Source organism: Bubalus kerabau, chromosome 1 (genome assembly GCF_029407905.1).
Source record: "Bubalus kerabau isolate K-KA32 ecotype Philippines breed swamp buffalo chromosome 1, PCC_UOA_SB_1v2, whole genome shotgun sequence".
Taxonomy (NCBI): Eukaryota; Metazoa; Chordata; class Mammalia; order Artiodactyla; family Bovidae; genus Bubalus; species Bubalus kerabau.
The window spans coordinates 89752241-89765606 of record NC_073624.1 but is presented as its reverse complement, the minus strand read 5'-3'; positions in this window follow the sequence as shown (position 1 = coordinate 89765606).

Below are 13366 nucleotides of genomic sequence, written 5' to 3'. Positions count from 1 at the left end.
GATTCCTGGGTCAGGAAGATCCCCTGGAGATCTTGGAGAAGGAAATGGCAACCTACTCCAATATGGTTGCCTGGGAAATCCCATGGACAGAGGAGCCTGGTGGGCTACAATCCATGGGGTTGAAAAGAGTCAGACACTGCTTAGCGACCAAAGAACAGCAATATCTATTTGTGGAGTAGGTATGATGAGTTTTCTTTGAAGCTATTGAGTCTAAATTAAAGTGCCCTACTTAACTACCTATTTGCTCTTTACAGCATCAAATCTTGCTTCTATCACCAGTCCCATCTGCAACTGGGTGTTGTTTTTGCTTTGGCTCCATCCCTTCATTCTTTCTGGAGTTATTTCTCCACTGATCTCCAGTAACATATTCGGCACCTACCGACCTGGGGAGTTCATCTTTCAGTGTCCTATATTTTTGCCTTTTCATATGGTTCATGGGGTTCTCAAGGCAAGAATACTGAAGTGGTTTGCCATTCCCTTCTCCAGTGGACCACATTCTGTCAGGCCTCTCCACCATGCCCCGTCTGTCTTGGGTGGCCCCACACCACATGGCTTGGTTTCACTGAGTTAGACAAGGCTGTGGTCCATGTGATCAGATTGGCGAGTTGTCTGTGATTGTGAACATCGGCATTCTAGGAATCAGCAAACTAAGATGGACTGGAATGGGTGAATTTAACTCAGATGACCATTATATCCACTACTGTGGGCAGGAATCCCTTAGAAGAAATAGAGTAGGTATCATAGTCAACAAAAGAGTCAAAAATGCAGTACTTGGATGCAATCTCAAAAGTGACAGGATGATCTCTGTTCGTTTCCAAGGCAATCCATTCAATAAATGGTAATCCAAGTCTATGCCCTGACCAGTAACGCTGAAGTTGAACTGTTCTATGAAGACCTACAAGACCTTCTACAACTAACACCCAAAAAGATGTCCTTTCCATTATAGGGGACTGGAATGCAAAAGTAGGAAGTCAAGAAACACCTGGAGTAACAGACAAATTTGGCCTTCCTCTCTGGCAGAGGAACCAGAGATCAAACTGTCAACATCCGCTGGATCAAGGAAAAAAGCAAGAGAGTTCTAGAAAAACATCTGTTTCTGCTTTATTGACTATGCCAAAGCCTTTGACTGTGTGGATCACAATAAACTGTGGAAAATTCTGAAAGAGATGGGAATACCAGACCACCTGATCTACCTCTTGGAAAACCTGTATACAGATCGGGAAGCAACAGTTAGAACTGGACATGGAACAACAGACTGGTTCCAAAGAGGAAAAGGAGTACGTCAAGGCTGTATATTGTCAGTGTGCTTATCACAGTACATCATGAGAAATGCTGGGCTGGAGGAAGCACAAGCTGGAGTTAAGATTGCCAGGAGAAATATCAATAACCTCAGATATGCAGATGACACCACCCTTGTGGCAGAAAGTGAAGAAGAACTAAAGATCCTCTTAATGAAAGTGAAAGAGGAGAGTGGAAAAAGTTGGCTTAAAGCTCAACATTCAGAAAATGAAGATCATGACATCTGGTCCAATCACTTCATGGCAAATAGATGGGGAAACAGTGGAAACAGTGGCTGACTTTATTTTTGGGGGCTCCAAAATCACTGCAGATGGTGATTTCAGCCATGAAATTAAAAGACGCTTACTCCTTGGAAGGAAAGTTATGACCAACCTAGACAGCATATTAAAAAGCAGAGACATTACTTTGCCAACAAAGGTCCATCTAGTCAAGGCTATGATTTTTCCAGTAGTCATGTATGGTTGTGAGAGTTGGACTATAAAGAAAGCTGAACACCGAAGAATTGATGCTTTTGAAGTGTGGTGTTGGAGAAGACTCTTGAGAGTCCCTTGGACTGCAAGGAGATCCAACTAGTCCATCCTAAAGGAGATCAGCCCTGGGTGTTCATTGGAGGGCCTGATGTTGAAGCTGAAACTCCAATACTTTGGCCACCTAATGTGAAGAGCTGACTCATTTGAAAAGACCCTGATGCTGGGAAAGATTGACAGCAGGAGGAGAAGGGGATGACAGAGGATGAGATGGTTGGATGACTTTGCTGACTCAATGGACAAGGGTTTGCATGGACTCTGGGAGATGGTGATGGACAGGGAAGCTTGGCGTGATGCGGTTCATGAGTACACAAAGAGTTGGACACGACTGAGTGACTGAACTGAACTACCTACCTATTTAAAACTTTCCCTGATTGGCTGTTAGTGCCAGGAGGACAGGAGACTTTTTTGTCATTAACCTCAGCATCTTCAGCACCCAGCACAAAGCCAGGTGCTTAGTGAATACTCTGTGACTCTTCATTGAATCAAACTGAGTAGAGTTTAAGGTGGTGGCTGGAAATTTGAGTGAAGCTATGGGCATCAGGAAATATGGCTTCGTTGGGGAGGCATTCCTTTAAAAATGGTACTTAAAAGCCATGAAAGGATGATCACACTTGAGAGTAAATATAGAGAAAGAATAAAAAAGAATAAAAGGACAACACTTTGGGGCCATTTGTAGTTTGTGAGTAAAAGGAGATAAAAGAATTGTATCAGACCAGGTTATTCTGTAATAAAAACAAATGTAGAAACTCAGCAGTGCAGCATCACGAGTTTATTTCCTACTCACAACACTTGCCTGCACAATAATCAGTGGGATGGACACTCGTTCAATCTGGCCACTCGGACACCTCTCTTGACACAAATCTGCTGCTTCCTCATATCCTTACTATCAGCACTATCCATCTGTGATTTTTCTATTTTTTCTTACAGCATCAACTACTAGCTCTCTCACTATGGAATCATTTTCAAACTTTTGAAGAGAGAAAATCTAATTGGTCCAAGAAGTCAACATCCATCCCTTTGCACCCTGTCTAGCCTGTTGTTTGTCTGATTGTGGATCAAAGGCCACCATTTTATCTAATTCTCTGTGACCAAGAGGGATCACATTAGAGGAAGTAACAGCCCAAAGATTTTACCTGAGTTGCCTTCTCAATGTTTCAGGTCCAGTCCAAAGATGTTTGTTCAGAAGCAGCCTTACTTATAGGCTGTTTCCAAAGAGAGACCAAGGGGCCAGTGATAGAGTGATAAATCAATGATTTTTTGGAGAGGAGAGGGAGATTTATCTCTATTTGCAATTACAATCCCAATAAATTTGTATTTATAGACCTATTCTTATTCTCCTCTTTCTCTTTAATTTATGAATTCATCTTAAAACAAAAATGTAAGATTTGAGGTCCGTTGAAGTGGAGAAAAAAAGAGACAAGAAATACTTTCATTTGATGTCTTTGTTTTTTCTGTATTATGAGCACAATTCAGGGAAAACATATAAACTGGGCTGTCACTACTAGAAGAAATGCTATAATATCAAGTGTCCTACTTACGAATGTAAAAAGGGGGAAAAGTACAAGAAATTGGAAATCAGATCACAAATGCTTTTCCCTCAAAGATCAGCATCTTGAGCTCAGAGACTTGGTAAATTAAATGGTTGACCAGCACTGGTCCTACAAGCTTTGCCCCCAGAAGAAAAACATCTGACCTTCCTGTAAAATTTGACAGCTAACACGTTGCTCTTACTTCTCATCTCACTGGAGTATCTCCAATCCTTAAAGTTGTAAATAGATGCTGCTATCCAAATTTTCAGAAGAGGAAATCAAGGCCAGAGAAATTGAAATCTAGCCAAGATTTTAAAAGAAATATGGGCAGATGCAAAGATTAGAATTCAGATTTTCTAATTCCAAGTGTTGTATTTCTTTGGGTTGTAGAAAGCTTTTCCCTCTTTCACCTCCTGCAGTTGACTAGGATGCAGTGAAACGGCACAATTTCAGGCACAGATGACCCAAAACGGTGACAGTTAGTGCACTAACTGTGTGACCTTGGACAAATAACTTGGCTCTCTACTTTTCATCTTCTTCAAGTAGAAAACTGAGAAAATTATAACCTAACTCCAGGGCTTCATGTGATTTAAATAATGTCTTTAAAGTACTTAGCGTATGTTAAGCACTACTAGATGGGGAAACAATGGAAACAATGACAGACTTTATTTTCTTTGGCTCCAAAATTACTGCAGATGGTGACTGTAGCCATGAAATTAAAAGACACTTGTTCCTTGGAAGAAAAGCTATGACCAACCTAGACAGCATATTAAAAAGCAGAGACATTACTTTGCTGACAAAGGTCCATCTAGTCAAAGCTATGGTTTTTCCAGTGGTCATGTATGGATGTGAGAGTTGGAAGAAAGCTGAGCGCCGAAGAATTGATGCTTTTGAACTGTGGTTTTGGAGAAGACTCTTGAGAGTCCCTTGGACTGCAAGGAGATCAAACCGGTCAATCCTAAAGGAAATCAATCCTGAATATTCATTGGAAGGACTGATGCTGAAGCTGAAGCTCCAATACTTTGGCCACCTGATGTGAAGAGCCTACTCATTGGAAAAACCCTGATGCTGGGAAAGACTGAAGGCAGGAGGAGAAAGTGATGACAGAGGATGAAATGACTGGAAGGTATCACCGACTCAATGATCAAGCTCTGGAAGATAGTGAAAGATAGGGAAGCCTGGCATGCTGCACTCCATGGGGTCGCCGAATTGGACACAACTGAGCAACTGAACTACATTATTACCATTGAAATAATTCCTTTGGGTTAAGCTGTTTCTATCATATTAAAATGTAAATAGGACTCTTGGCAGGTCAAGTACATTAATCTATAGCTGCAGTTAACTTATTAAGAAGGAACTGAGGCAGGAGAGTTTCCTGAATTAGAAGGGAAAAACTGAAGCAGACAGGGTGGGAGAGGGTGTCCAGCTGAGCGCCTCAGGCTGGGGCTGAGTGCGCCTGCGAAATGCGCAGGATCCTGTGCACCGTGTCTTGGCTCCGCACTCTGGCCCCAGGAGACGGCGCACAGCAGCCATGAACTTGACTGTCATATGTTTCCACTGGGTTGTGTTTGCTGGTAGGAATCCCTGGGACACCCTGAAAGATGTGAGATATAGAATCTCCCCAGTCATAGCTCAGAAATCCATTTGAGGGCCCTTAAAAATAGTTCTTATTCAAAGGAGGGGGCCACATTTTGTGAACCTCTGCTAAGGATTAGTACCCCGACTCCACCCGCCCCACCCCCATTCCCAGATGACACCCCAGAACCTATGAAGGCAGGCTGGGGTCCAAATTTGTCTGGGGAGGAAATGACAGGTAAACTGAAGAAAATGTTCTCAACCTCAATAGAAATCCAAGAAATAAGAGTTATACCAATCATTAGTACAATAAAACTACCTCGAAAGGGTTTAAACCAAGGGAGGATTATGGTGAGAATACTTTGAAAAAAATTGCCTCTAACTCTCTGGGGACATCTGTATGTAAATGACTAAGATTAAAAACTTTTTAATACTGAAGTACCAGTATTTTAAGGATTTAAAAATAATGGGTGACTTCTCTGGGGGTCCAGCGGTTAAGAATCCACCTTGCAATGGTAAAGACAAGGGTTCCTTCCCTGATCGGAAAACTAAGACCCCACTTGCCCGGGTACAGCTAAGTAAGCCTGGAGCCACAGCTAGAGAGTCCCTATGACACAACTGAAAGATCCTCCATGATGCAATGAAGATCCCACACGGCACAACTAAGACCCTATGCAGCCAAATACATAGGTAAAATTTTAAAATAAATAAAAATGATGAAATACTGCACATCATTATTATGCTCACTGCAGAAGTTCTGCTTGGTGTCATCCACTCAGGTGTCCCCACTTTTCTCTGCTCCCTCCATCTTTCCTGTTTCTGCTTCCAGGAAAACTACCAGACTCCACTGTCCTTTTCCTTCTTTAACCCTTTTCTATTTTTTTGTCTATGTCACACAATTAGACCATTGTATCCACTAAGCATGTTAGAGTGCTTTGCAAACAAAGGCAAAATCTTTGTACCCAAGGAGTTTACAGCCCAATGGAATTCAATAGGACAAGGATACAGGTAAATGTAACACAAGGCAGAGGAAAAACGTTGCATCTTAAATATAAATTAAATACTATAGTCTTTCAAAGCATGAGGAAAACAGACTTTGTGGTGAATCTCTGTCCACCTTTGGCAGATGTTGAAGTGGAGGCCCCCAGGGAGGAAGTGATTCCCTTAGGAGCCAGGATCTGTTTCTCATATATATATAAGATCAGGCACTTCCTGCATGTGTCTTTGGCAGCATGACCCTGAGTGGACCAGGGTTCCGTTGTAAAGTCTGAGATCCCTAAGCAAATGAGGCAGTCTGATTTTTGTGGTCAAGTTTTGGGGAAATACTACATAGCATATCCTCTTTTTGGAGTTCAAAGTGACCATTCAAGTATTAAAGTTTCCTAGAAGTTCAATGGAGGAGAGAGATTTATTCCTCAGCCTGGAATCTCCCTTCACACCTTCAGAGCCCTGAAGATCCAGTCTTCAAGTCAGAGACGCCTTGGAGCATCCTTGGAGACCCAGTCTGGGTCAGTCCCTCCTCCCTCCACTGACTGTTCTGCTCTATGCTGGAAAAAAAAGGAAAGGAGAGAAAGGCCTTTGAATGCCTCTGTGGCCAGCTTCTCAGGCAGTTACTTGTGTGTACATTAAGAATGATCTTTATCTGACTTTTTGGATGAGGGATATTTATCATGGCTGTTGATTAGTGACACGATTCTGGAGCTTATATCTGAGCCCATATGTCATTACCTGTGATATATAATCCCCTCTGGAAATTTTCTATTTTACTTCCTTAATGTGAAAATAATATACTAACTTTTATTCATTTTACTAATGGTTTAAAAAATAGGTAATATATTCACATGGCACAAAATTCAAAAGCCAAAAGAGTTTGACATGAGACATACTCTCTGTGCAAACTCTGTCCCCCAGTATATATATATAGTGTGTGTGTTACCCCTTGCCATTCTTCCCAAAGGGGATGGGTACAGATACACATTGTTATGCTCCTTGCACTTAAAAATACATTTTGGTAATAGTGCATTATATGTACATAGAGAGGTCCTCATTGGTTTTAATAGCTGCATTGTATTCCATTGTGGGCTTCCTAAGTGGTCCTGTGGTAAAGAATCTGCCTGCCAATGCAGGACTTGCAGTTTCCATCTCTGGGTCGGGAAGATCCTCTGGAGAAGGAAACAGCAACCCATTCCAGTATTCTTGCCTGGAAAGTCCCATGGATGGAGGAACCTGGTGGGCTATAGTCCGTGGGGTACCAAAGAGTTGGACATTACTTAGCAACTAAAGAACAACAATAATAAATCCCATTGTGTGTGTTGTTGTTAAGTCCCTCAGTCACATATGAGGCTGCGATCCCATGGACTGCAGCACACCAAGCTTCCCTGTCCTTCACCATCTCCCAGAACTTGCTCAAACTCAGGTCTGTTGAGTCAGTGATGCTATCCAAACATCTTGTCCTCTGCCGTCTCCTTCTCCTCCCGGTTTCAATCTTTCATAGCATAAGGGTCTTTTCTAATGAGTCAGCTCTTCGCATCAGGTAGTCAGAGTTTTGGAACTTCAGTTTCAGCATCAGTCCTTCTAATAAATATTTAGGACTGATTTCCTTTAGGATTGACTGGCCTTATCCTCTTTCAGTCCAAGGGACTCTCGAGAGTCTTCTCCAACACCACATTTCAAAAGTATCAATTCTTTGGTTTTCAACCTACTTTATGGTCCAACTCTCACACCCATACATGACTACTGGAAAAACCATAGCTTTGACTAGACAGACCTTTGTTGGCAAAGAAATGTCTCTGATTTTTAATATGCTATCTAGGTTGGTCATAGCTTTTCTTCCAAGGAACAAGCATCTTTTAATTTCATGGCTGCAATCACCATCTGCAGTGATTTTGGAGCCCAAAAAAATAAAGTCTGTCACTGTTTCCATTGTTTCCCCATCTATTTCCCATGAAGTGATGGGACTGGATGCCATGATCTTCATTTTATGAATGTTAAGTTTTAAGCCAGCTTTTTCACTCTCCTCTTTCACCTTCATCAAGAGGCTCTTTAGTGCTTCTTCGCTTTCTGTCATAAATGTGGTGCCATCTACATATCTGAGGTTATTGATATTTCTCCTGGCAATCTTGATTCCAGCTTGTGGTTCATCCAGCCTGGCATTTCTCATGATGTACTCTGCATAGAAGTTAAATAAGCAGGGTGACAGTATACAGCCTTGATGTACTCCTTTCCCAATTTGGAACCAGCCTGTTGTTCCATGTCCGGTTCTAACTGTTGTTTCTTGACCTGCATACAGGCTTTGCAGGAAGCTGGTAAGGTGTTCTGGTATTCTCATCTCTCTAAGAATTTTCCAGAGTTTGTTGTGATCCACACAGTCAAAGGCTTTAGTGAGGTCAGTGAAGCAGAATAGATGTATTTCTGGAACTCTCTTGCTTTTTCTTTTTTTATTTTTTTTATTATTTTTTATTTTTTTTAATTTTATTTTATTTTTAAACCTGAAACACTGTGTTAGTTTTGCCAAACATCAAAACGAATCCGCCACAGGTATACATACGCTCCCCATCCTGAACCCTCCTCTCTCCTCCCTCCCCATACCATCCCTCTGGGTCGTCCCAGTGCACCAGCCCCAAGCATCCAGTATCGTGCATTGAACCTGGACTGGCAACTCGTTTCATACATGATATTACACATGTTTCAATGCTATTCTTCCAAATCTTCCCACCCTCTCCCTCTCCAACAGAGTCCATAAGACTGTTCTATACATCAGTGTCTCTTTTGCTGTCTCCTACACAGGGTTATTGTTACCATCTTTCTAAATTCCATATATATGCATTAGTATACTGTATTGGTGTTTTTCTTTCTGGCTTACTTCACTCTGTATAATAGGCTCCAGTTTCATCCACCTCATTAGAACTGATTCAAATGTGTTCTTTTTAATGGCTGAGTGGTACTCCATTGTGTATATGTACCACAGCTTTCTTATCCTTTCATCTGCTGATGGACATCTAGGTTGCTTCCATGTCCTGGCTATTATAAACAGTGCTGCGATGAACATTGGGGTACACATGTCTCTTTCCCTTCTGGTTTCCTCAGTGTGTATGCCCAGCAGTGGGATTGCTGGATCATAAGGCAGGTCTATTTTCAGTTTTTTAAGGAATCTCCACACTGTTCTCCATAGTGGCTGTACTAGTTTGCATTCCCACCAACAGTGTAAGAGGGTTCCTTTTTCTCCACACCCTCTCCAGCTTTTATTGCTTGTAGACTTTTGGATCGCAGCCATTCTGACTGGTGTGAAATGGTACCTCATAGTGGTTTTGATTTGCATTTCTCTGATAATGAGTGATGTTGAGCATCTTTTCATGTGTTTGCTAGCCATCTGTATGTCTTCTTTGGAGAAATGTCTATTTAGTTCTTTGGCCCATTTTTTGATTGGGTCATTTATTTTTCTGGAGTTGAGCTGTAGGAGTTGCTTGTATATTTTTGAGATTAGTTGTTTGTCAGTTGCTTCATTTGCTATTATTTTCTCCCATTCTGAAGGCTGCCTTTTCACCTTGCTAATAGTTTCCTTTGATGTGCAGAAGCTTTTAAGTTTAATTAGGTCCCATTTGTTTATTTTTGCTTTTATTTCCAATATTCTGGGAGGTGGGTCATATCGGATCCTGCTGTGATGTATGTTGGAGAGTGTTTTGCCTATGTTCTCCTCTAGGAGTTTTATAGTTTCTGGTCTTAGGTTTAGATCTTTAATCCATTTTGAGTTTATTTTTGTGTATGGTGTTAGAAAGTGTTCTAGTTTCATTCTTTTACAAGTGGTTGACCAGATTTCCCAGCACCACTTGTTAAAGAGATTGTCTTTAATCCATTGTATATTCTTGCCTCCTTTGTCAAAGATAAGGTGTCCATAAGTGTGTGGATTTATCTCTGGGCTTTCTATTTTGTTCCATTGATCTATATTTCTGTCTTTGTGCCAGTACCATACTGTCTTGATAACTGTGGCTTTGTAGTAGAGCCTGAAGTCAGGTAGGTTGATTCCTCCAGTTCCATTCTTCTTTCTCAAGATAGCTTTGGCTATTCGAGGTTTTTTGTATTTCCATACAAATTGTGAAATTATTTGTTCTAGCTCTGTGAAGAATACCGTTGGTAGCTTGATAGGGATTGCATTGAATCTATAAATTGCTTTGGGGAGTACACTCATTTTCACTATATTGATTCTTCCAATCCATGATCATGGTATATTTCTCCATCTGTTAGTGTCCTCTTTGATTTCTTTCACCAGTGTTTTATAGTTTTTTATATATAGGCCTTTAGTTTCTTTAGGTAGATATATTCCTAAGTATTTTATTCTTTCTGTTGCAATGGTGAATGGAATTGTTTCCTTAATTTCTCTTTCTTTTTTCTCATTATTAGTGTATAAGAATGCAAGGGATTTCTGTGTGTTGATTTTATATTCTCTTGCTTTTTCTATGATCCAGAGGATGTTGGCAATTTGAACTCTTGCTCCTCTGCCTTTTCTAAATCCAGGTTGAACAGCTGGAAGTTCTCGGTGCACATACCGTTGAAGCCTAGCTTGGAGAATTTTGAGCATTACTTTGCTAGTGTGTGAGATGAGTGCAGTTGTGAGGTAGTTTGAGCATTCTTTGGCGTTGCCTTTCTTTGGGATTGGAATGAAAACTGACCTTTTGCAGTCCTGTGGCCACTACTGAGTTTTCCAAATTTGCTGACACATTGAGGGCAACACTTTCACAGCATCATCTTTCAGGATGTGAAATAGCTCAGCTGGAATTCCATCACCTCCACCAGCTTTGTTTGTATGGTGCTTCCTCAGGCCTGCTTGACTTTGCAGTCCAAGATGTCTGGTTCTAGGTGAGTGGTCACACCGTCATGGTTATCTGGGTCATTAAGACCTTTTTGGTATAGTTCTTCTGTGTATTCTTGTCACCTCCTCTTAATGCCTTTTGCTTCTCTTAGGTCCATACCATTTCTGTCCTTTATTGTGCCTGTTTTTGCATGAAATATTCCCTTGGTATCTCTAATTTTCTTGAAGAGATCTTTAGTCTTTCCCATTCTATTGTTTTCCTCTATTTCTTTGCATTGATCACTGAGAAAGGCTTTCTTATTTCTCCTTACTACTCTTTGGAACTCTGCATTCAGATGGGTATATCTTTTCTTTTCTCCTTTGCCTTTAGCTTCTCTTCTTTTCCCAGCTATTTGTAAGGCCTCCCCAGACAACCATTTTGCCTTTTTGCATTTCTTTTTCTTGGGGATGGTTTTGATCACTGCCTCCTGTACAATATCACAAACCTCCATGTTCTTCAGGCACTCTGTCTTTAGATCTAATCCCATGAATGTATTTGTCACTTCCACGGTATAATTGTAAGGGATTTGATTTAGGTCATATGTGAATGGACTAGTAGTTTTCCCTACTTTCTTCAATTTAAGTCTGGATTTTGCAATAAGGAGTTCATGATCTGAACCACAGTCAGCTCCTGGTCTTCTTTTTGCTGCTGTATAGAGCTTTCCTATCTTCGGCTGCAAAGAATATAATTAATCTGGTTTTGGTATTGACCATCTGGTGATGTCCATGTGTAGAGTTGTCTCCTGTGTTGTTGAAAGAGGGTGTTTGCTATAACCAGTGCGTTCTCTTGACAAAAATCTGTTAGCCTTTGCCCTACTTCGTTTTGTACTCCAAGGCCAAATTTTCCTGTTACTTCAGGTATCTCTTGATTTCCTACTTTTGCATTCCAGTCCTCTATGATGAAAAGGACATCTTTTTTTTTTTTTTTTTTTTTTTTTTTTTGGTGTTAGTCCTAGAAGATCTTGTAGATCTTCATAGAACCATTCAACTTCAGCTTTTATGGCATTAGTGGTTGGGATAAGACTTGGATTACTGTGATATTGAATGGTTTGCCTTGGAAACGAACAGAGATTATTCTGTTGTTTTTGAGATTGCACCCATGTGCTGCATTTAGGACTCTTTTGTTGCCTATGAGGTGATTCTTGCCCACAATAGTAGATATAATGGTCATCTGAATTAAATTTGCCCATTTTGGTCCATTTTAGTTTACTGATTCCTAAAATGTTGATGTTCTCTCTTGCCATCTCCTGTTTTAACCACTTCCAATTTACCTTGATTCATGGACCTAACTTTCCAGGTTCCTATGCAATATTGTTATTTATAGTATTGGGCTTTGCAAGTGGCTCAGTGGTAAAGAATCTGCCTGCCAATGCAGGAGATCCAGGTTCCATCTCTGGGTCAGGAATATCCTCTGGAGAAGAAAATGGAAATCCATCCCAGTATTCATGCCTGGGAAGTTCCATGGATTGAGGAGCCTGGCAGGCCTACAGTCCATGGGGCCCCAAAGAGTTGGACATGACTTAGCAACTAAAGAGTAACAACAACAGCAACAAACTCCACTGTATGTACCATCATCTATTTAAGCATGACATTTAGGCTATTTCTAGTCTTTCATTCTAGTCAAATCTGTAGTAAATAATTTGAAAAATTGAGAATATTTGCAAAATTAGGAAATAGCCTCCTGCCACTAAAACAAATCCAGAAAGTTAGTTGAGGATCTGTAAAAATCTTTTTATAATATGCTTTGTAGTATTAAGTCAGGCTATATACATAAATTACTAATAAACTGGGGTAAGAAAAACTCTGATAATGAGCATTTATGCTGAGCACACAGCATAGAGGGAACTAAAGGCAACTACAGGCAAAAGGGAACTAAAGGCAAAAGATCCGAAACTCGCAAAAGGTCTGGTGGTTTTATGTTAGGCCACAGCACTGGAAAAGGTCAGTGTTCATTCCAATTCCAAAGAAAGGCAATGCCAAAGAATGCTCAAACTACCGCACAGTTGCACTCATCTCACACACTGGTAAAGTAATGCTCAAAATTCTCCAAGCCAGCCTTCAGCAATACATGAACTGTGAACTTCCAGATGTTGAAGCTGGTTTTAGAAAAGGCAGAGGAACAAGAGATCAAATTGCCAACATTTGTTGGATCATCGAAAAAGCAAGAGAGTTCCAGAAAAACATCCATTTCTGCTTTATTGACTATGCCACAGCCTTGACTGTGTGGATCACAATAAACTGTGGAAAATTCTGAAAGAGATGGGAATACCAGACCACCTGACCTGCCTCTTGGGAAACCTGTATGCAGGTCAGGAAGCGACCATTAGAACTGGACATGGAACAACAGACTGGTTCCAAATAGGAAAAGGAGTACGTCAAGGCTGTATATTGTCAGGGTGCTTATCACAGTACATCATGAGAAATGCTAGGCTGGAGGAAGCACAATCTGGAGTCAAGATTGCCAGGAGAAATATCAATAACCTCAGATATGCAGATGACACCACCCTTATGGCAGAAAGTGAAGAAGAACTAAAGAGCCTCTTAATGAAACTGAAAGAGGAGAGTGAAAAAGTTGGCTTAAAGCTCAA